This window comes from Melozone crissalis, unplaced genomic scaffold (assembly GCF_028551555.1).
Source record: "Melozone crissalis strain CALT ecotype California unplaced genomic scaffold, PUWL_Pcris_2 ptg000013l_1, whole genome shotgun sequence".
Classification (NCBI taxonomy): Eukaryota; Metazoa; Chordata; class Aves; order Passeriformes; family Passerellidae; genus Melozone; species Melozone crissalis.
This window is the reverse complement of record NW_026535791.1, coordinates 59,649,783-59,657,500: the sequence shown is the minus strand read 5'-3', so window position 1 is coordinate 59,657,500 and position 7,718 is coordinate 59,649,783. Positions and strand designations below refer to the sequence as shown.

Genomic DNA, 7,718 nt, shown 5'->3' with positions numbered 1-7,718 from the left:
GCGGTGGCGGGCAGGGGGAGGGAGGAGCGGAGAGAGAAAGGGAGGCGAGGCGGACGTCGCGCCCCCTTCTAGGGCTCGCACCGCAGCCTGTGGCCGCCGGGCGCCCCGGTCCCGGGTTCCCCTCCTCGGCAACAACATTGCGCTGGAGGCGGCACCGGGTCTGGCCGGGGCTGCCCCATGCTCCAGCGCCGCTCCCCTCCATTGCGGGCTGAACTAAGAGTGCGGCGGGTCCTGCCGACCCCGCCCGCGGGGACCCGCGGGTGGCCGAGCCCGAGCGCAGCTGCGAGGGTGAGAGGAGCGGGGCGGCTCTGTCTGCCTGCGCTAACAGCGTGCCTCTCTCTAACAGCGTGCCTCTCTCTGTCTGAGGGTGGCCGCGACTCCCGGGCAGCAGGAGCTCCGGCGGGCAAGGGCGGCACGGGAGGTCCCCGAGCCGCCGGTGCCTCCGGGACGAGCGGCGGGGCCGGCGGCGTTTGACAGGAGCCCGAGCAGGACACGCCTCCCCTGGCCGGGGCGGCCCCGCTGCCTCCCCCGCGGTGGCGGTGGCTCCCCGTCATCCCGGCGGGGGCTGCGCCCGATCGTCCCTGCCCGCCGACCGCCGAGGCTGCGAGGTACTGGGGAACAGAACAGCCGGGTGCCTGTTAAAAATCATTGAATTCCGAGCGCTCGCTTGTGTTGGGTAAGGGGGCTGGGGGTGCCGCTTGAGGACAGCGCGGTGCCAGACGTGGCCTGTTGTGGGGCACTTGTCGGCTTGCGATGCACTGCGGACCTGTTCCCGTTTTCTTTACAGTTAAACTGCGTGTGTGGCATATATTGATTGTCGTCTTAGAGGGGGGTATCTTGTACGGAGACTCATAATTTTTGATGGTTCAAAGACAGTAGTTCAAGTATGGAAAGCTCTATTGCCGTGTTGTGTGTCTTTGTTCTCGTTAGCTAGGCTCACCTATAAACACGTTACAGTGCTGTAGTGTGTATCAATATTCAAGTTGAATTTTATGCTGAATTATTCTTTAGGAGTGAAAGCATGCTTTAAGTGTTAATAAAATTTAAAGTTGAAGTCTTTTCCTGCAGTAATTTGCTGTTTCTCACTGATGAGTTAGACTATAAGAGATGGCAAAAAATAATTCTAAGACCGAAAAAGTTTAATGAAAATGGGAAATACTGATATTTTATTGGGTTCTGGTAATGTAAACTTTTCTTGTGACTCATGCATATCCTAACTAACGTAGACAAGGTGATTAAAATTTAAAAAACATAGACTCTGTAGATATGACAGTAGGTTTTCAGAGCATGCTGTGTCTGACTTGTAAACAGCTCTTCAAGTTTGACTGGTTATGAATTTTTTATAATACAGAGTAACAATCTTAAACCTTTGGATTTTAAGATCATTCCTGCTTCACCTTACACTTTGGAAGTGGCAGAGCAAAGCAGTTGGTGAGGCAGCCCTGGTGCAGATGGGAGCAGTGCTGCAGGGAGGTGTTTGCTGTGTTACCCTTGGGGTTTGGGCTGTCCCGTTAACGTTACAGAGCAAATAGGGGAGGGGATGCATTGTGCTCTACCAGCTCTCCACGGGCCACCATCGAGTGCTGCTCAGGCCACAGCAGCCCACAGCCCATGTGAGCCTTGCACTTACAGTGTGTCCACAGAAGCTCTTTGTACAGCCAGGCTGTGCTTTGGGGGCAGGGGCAGCTGATTTTCTCCCTTAGGGTACCATAAAATGTAAGTACTATTTAAGGATGATATTGTTTGATCTGATGTGAAGAAGTGCATTGGAGACCCTTCTGTTAGTGTTTTATTTATGGGAAGTTGCACAGTAATGCAGGTGGGAAGCTGCAGGAAACAGTGTATGGTGAAACAGAGGTTGAGACTGGGAAGTGTTTATGTGGCTTTTAACTTTAACATGGTCTGGTATTGAATGTGAAAATAGAGTTTACTAATTTTGTTTGAAACTCAGTTGATGGAGTCGATGCTGTGTTTTTCTATTTGATGTAAATAAGTAGCAGTATTTGTGTGATATCTTTCAAGTTGCTTGGTATTTTATGTTCTTGTGGTAATGTTCAGATTCAGCGAAAACAAATGTTGGCTTTTCATGATGTGCTGTAGTAAAAGCATAAATGCTTTCACAACAGTTAGAGGCCATGTAGATATGAGATCATGACATAACTAGATTGTTCTTAACATTCAGACATATGTAAGTCTTGATGTAGGAATTTTAGCAAACAAGTAATGGCAATACTTTAAAATATTTTTCTCTTGACTTTGTGTGTTCCTACATTAAATGTACAGATGCTTTTTCCCCCTTTGCTGTGAGTGCTGTTGCTGTGACCAGACAGTGTGCTCCTAAGGCAGGGGCATTGTTTTCTGGAGTAGCTGCCCGAGTTCAAAAGAGGCATTTTGCTAGTGTGAAATTTGTACTACTGAGAAAGTATTGATTCCATTACCTGTCTAAAATTTGTGCTAAAGTGCAGCTTTACTTGAGAGAATGTGAAGAAACTCTTAGGCAAACAAAGCTGCTTGTGCCTGTTGTACATAGGTGTCTATTTCTGTTTTCTTGATATTCCAGTGGGATCGTGAGTTGTGAGTGAGTCCTGTTTACTCCCTTTGCTGAGTGAATGTGCAGGGACAAATGAAGTCTTCAGCAATTATCCACTGCCACTAAACAGTGTCACTAACAGGAAATGACATTTGTCATTAACTGTTCAGGACACTGCAGCTGGCTTTCTTATTTGTCTGGACACATCTACCTCAAACAAGAGTGAGTGAAATACATAGTTATTCTTTTCATCTTTTAAGGAAATCTTTAGAAATACCATTTGACAGTCTATTGTGATATTTTTAAGTGTAAATATAGAAGAAATTACAGGTGGGGACCGGGACACTGCTTTAAGCAGTCTAGACAAGAGAGGTTGTTAAATAATTTTGTGAGCTCCACATCTGCCGGGCATTTAAAGTTCTGTTCATTCCCATTTGAAAGAAATAGCCTTAGGCACCCAGCCTTAGTGCTGATTGCTTTTTTCAGAGATTAAAATCTTAAATGTAAAGGACTATACCGTTTGTATTCTTGAGAGTGTAAGACATGCAACATAAATTGCTCAGAATGAGATTTTTCTGGTGTGTGGGAAGGGCCAGAAAAGCCTATATAAAATTGTCAAAATGTAATAGAGCAGTGGGTAAATAAGAAGCAATGGAAATGTTAAATTTAAAGTTCCAGAACATTTGTAAATAAATATAATTTGATAAATAATCCTTTTTTACTGTGATTTGTGCTTTTGGTATATGAGGGTGCTTTTCCTTGAAAATTTGTACATCTTCTTTGGAGATTTCTTGTAAGGTCCAACTGCTTTATAATTAAGTGTTAGGAAGCTTTAATATTAGTTATATGCAGTTAAGTTTATTTTGCATTGTAATGATGACTGATAATGTGTGTGTAAGCAGCTTTCCTTACAGTGTCCATGTGGAGGGGCAATTCATTTGTTTGAGGTAAAGTCACTGAGAAGTGAGGCAGTTGAGTACTTAAGTGAACTGTAGGGCTTTTTAAGAGTACGCTTCTTTGTAAGTACTATTTTTGTACCCTCATGCACCTGCTGGCTGGCTTGCTGTGTGTGGGCAGTGAGGGCTGAGGGTGTACCCCCAGCTCCTGCTGCAGTGCTGGCCGTGGAGCAGCAATGCTGCCTTGCTCCTGGGAGCAGCAAAGATCATTTGGTGAGTCCTCTGCTCAGTCCAGGTGTGTTTCTGTAAACTGAGCACGTTGCCAAAAACTTGTGTTCTGTATCTGTGATCTCTTCGAGTAGATTGCTGTCATTTGGGATGGGAAGGGTGGCTTCAGGTCCCTGAGCCAACAGTGAGCAGGCTCCCCTTTTATCTGTGGCAGATCTATACACAAAGAGTAACCGGTGCATAAATGGTGCTGATGACCATCAGAGGTACTTTTATCTCGTCCTTGTTAGTCCCTCTGCTTGGTCAGTAGTGCTGTAGGTCTGGAGGAAGGTCAGGAGCTGCCTCATAACCATTCAGGAAGCAGCAGCTGTCTCTGTTACCCAAGTTATCACATTTATTTATTTGGGCTTGCTCTGATAGTTTCTGTTGTATACAATGGACATTTGGTGTAAGTGCACACAACGAAACCATTTGTAAAAGGTCTGTAATGTGTTACACCCTTAGCACTGTGTGTCTGCAAGGATGTGCTGTGGATGTGCCCTTAGCAGCTCTCTGCCCGAGATCCCTGTCAGAAAAAGTAACAGCTTTAGTTTCTATGTCTTTTGGATAGGACCAAAAATTCATTATTTTCTTATCTTGGATCTAAATGAAGTACAGATTTCTTTGTGATGTTAAGTTCCATGTCTCTTTTGTTTCAGCAGTCTTCTTCCAAGACTGGCTCATACTAAGGCAACTTCAACCACAGCACGTGCTTTCTGGGCAGTGCTTGATCAGTTTGGATCCAAGCTGGTGCAGTACTGATGGTGTGCTTGTTGTGGTTCTTATGTGTGCTCTCTTCCTGCTCTTCTGAATTACTTGCAGAGCCTAATATCAAAGTGGTTCTGAAATACTACACCTTTAGCAGAATTTTAGTGCTCTTTTATATGTTATAGCAGGGTGATAGCCTTTCTGCTTCTCAGGTAGAATACTGTTTAGATATCTCATGTCCAAAGTAATCCTGAAGTACATTTTCTTTTGTGGCTTTTTAAGAATAATGCTGTATCCAGTTTAAGCATGAGCAGTGTTTTGGACTGATTACTGTTTGTTGGTTTTTTTTAACCCATAAGTGGTTTATATTCTTAATATTTGTATGTTGTCATCTAAACCCAAGTAAAACATTGTATTAAAGGTAGATGTGCTGTTTAGATAATTTTATTCTTGGCCTTCCACTTCACAAATCAGGTCAAATTCTATTTAAGATACCAAGGAAATTCCATCATTTTCCTTTCCATCAGTTTTCATAAAAGGGATGAACTTTGATGGAAGTCTAAGTCAGTTGTCTTCTCAAGGTAACACGAGACTCCTTTTAGTGTAGGGCGAAGAGGAGGTTGAGCCTTTCATCCTCTACCATACATTAGTGCAGGGAGCAGCTGAAGTTTATAAAACCTGTAAGAGAGTAGCACCATTTTAATGAGGTGCATACCCAAAATGGAGCATGTACCATTATTTATGTACTGTGTGGAATCTAGCAGAGATTAATGCAGGCAGGTTCAGTGGAAGGAGTGCAGTTTGTGGGGCACTTTTAAAAGCCCACTTAAAAAGAGCAGTTTGTAAAAGTGAGTCCTGTGCATGGAGGAATGTGAAAGGGTATCAGAGCTGCTAAATTTGGTGGAACTCTTTATTGTCACTAATGTCTGTCAGGAGCTCAGAGATTAAAAGGGCTGCTGCATGTTTGATGGCACTTCCCCTACCAAATCTCTTGTGTGTGTACCCTGCACTGGAGTGCTGTAAAGAGGCAGACAGTGGTTTTTTGGGAAGGTCAGATGATATGAACTGGTTTTAATCCCAAAATAAGCAGTGTTATGGTTAGATGGAAAACTCTGAATATGATTTGTAATTATTTTTCAGCTTGTTGTAGGAAAATACTACGGAGTCTGGATATTTCTAGTTCTCAATGGTGTAAGCACTGAGTGGAGGAAAGAGGGGGGCTTGCCTTCAGAAAGGGGGTCTCCAGAAACAGCAGAAGGGGAGATATTCTGCCACTGTCCTGGGCCTGTGGACAGATGTGCTGCCACGCTGAGGAAGAGGTGGAGGAGATTGCCCTGTTATGGCTTGCTTCACCTCTGTGTTGTTTTTTTTAATACAATTGGAAAGTTGTCATAGAAAGTGGGAAGAAAGATACAGATTTACTGCAAATTTTCCTGATGCTTTTAGTCTTTAGTTGTCTTCTGTTTTTGAAGAGTGAAGTAAATAGTACAGCTGAGTATTTGCAGCTGTCTAGTCCTTTGAGCATTTAGGAGCTGTTATGTCTTTTATGACCTGTTAGTGCTTTGTTAGCTGCAGAAATGTCTAGCAGCACTGAATGGTCCTTTGGAATGGCATTTGGTGTGATTCTTGGGGTCGTCCTGTCCAGGGACAGGAGTTGGACCTTGATGGTCCTTGTGGGTCCATTTCAACTCACAATATTCTGTGATTCAGTAATAATGTTTGTTCAATAGATGGACAAATATTTTTGGTGACATTTGCACGAAGATCCCGTGTGTAAGGGGACTTTTTGAGTTGGGGAGATAGCACAGCTATGAGCACCAGCAACAGGTGAGTCCAGTGCATGTGCCTGGAAACTGCAAGCAGCTCTCTGGGGTTTTTTTTGTGCAGAAACATTGTCTCAACAGAGGAGCTATCGGGAAATTGCTGGAGGGTTGTTTAGTTCTGGTTGGTTTGGTTTTGTTCCCTGACTGGACACCAGTATGTGGGATCAGTGTAGTTATTCCATTCCAGGAGCCCGGCTACACCATGGAGTGTTGCAGCAGCAGAAAAATGAGTTGAGGCAAATTGTGTCTTTGTTAATATATAGTGGCAGGGAATCCCAGTCAGCATTATGTTGTTTGGATTCTCCAGAGGGAGAGAGAAAAGGTATTTTATGCACTGGAAGAGGATGGTAGCAGAGGTGTGTTGCTGCAGGTGTTGAGGAGAAGCGAGAGGAGACAAACACATTGTTCTGAAGCTTTACCTGGGGTGCTGACAGCAGTCAGATCCTGTGCAGAAATGTCCCAAGGCTCTTCTCCATGCCTTCCATGAAAAAAAAAAAATTGTGCATTCTATTTGACTGCTGTATATTTCTTCATCAGACTAAAAGTAGATGTGTTTATCTGGATACTTTTTTGTATATAAAAAATCTGGACTTTGGGGATGGATTTACTGGCTGTGCGCTGTGTGGACAGAGCTCTGTTGGATCGTAGCTGAACCAAGCTTTTACAGTCCTTTTCCAGTGTGAAGGCAGTGTAGAAGGGAGGAAGCCAAAGTTGCCTAAAAGGGTGCAAAATTCCCTTTCTGCCATTGGGCCTCTGTTTGTCTTTTTCTCCCTAGTTCCCTTGTGCATTGCACACTCTGCTGCTGCTGGTGCTGTTGCTTCTTGTCTGCTGAAGACAAGTGCAGAAAAGCTGTATAGAGTTCTTTAGCACTTGCTAGATTTGCAACAGCAATTTCTTTTCTCCTTTGCCTGCTGTATTTACAGTGTGCTAAAAGTAAGCTCAGTGCCTTGCAGAAGGAATAGTTTGAGACCTCTCTTCTGTAAGGGAGGCTGAGATGAAGACAGGAGATGTATCTGAGTGTAGAGACAATTTCATGCAGGTATGTAGCTCTTAGTGCTAATCACGCAGGTTTGGTTGGGTTTTTTTTCCACAATTTAATTAGTTTACTTTATGAAAAAAAAAATTGAGTTAGGTATTTGGACAAAGCCAGGTTGAATAATGATGATGAATGTTTTCAGGAAGAGTACCCAGGCTTGAAGGGGGAAGTAGAAAATAGCACAGAGGTTTCAGTGTGCTGAATTCACCAAAATGCTTAAACAAATTGTCAAAATCTTGTGCTACTGTAAATATGTACTAGTAAACTACTAAAACTGGCAGGTTTGTTTAAGATAGAAACGTAAGTTATGTTTTAAAATTTATTTTAATAAATAAAATTTCTATTTATTTTAATATAACATTAAAATACCCTTGCATGTGGGAAGATTGGCATTTTAGGAATATTTAAAGCTGTTAATGGCCAGCCGCTTTGCTGAACTGCTGACTTCACACATACCA

General features: G+C 43.6%; 1 protein-coding gene across 3 annotated transcripts in view; it reads left to right on the top strand.

The window, feature by feature from the left end:
* The first annotated feature begins 615 nt into the window (after positions 1-615).
* Positions 616-7,718, top strand: part of SCML2 (Scm polycomb group protein like 2) — a 71,755-nt gene continuing 64,652 nt past the window's right edge. For all 3 annotated transcript variants that reach the window (XM_054271366.1, XM_054271365.1, XM_054271364.1), the window contains exon 1: positions 616-676. The gene's annotated coding sequence lies outside the window, so the exon portion shown is untranslated. The remainder of the gene's footprint in view (positions 677-7,718) is intronic.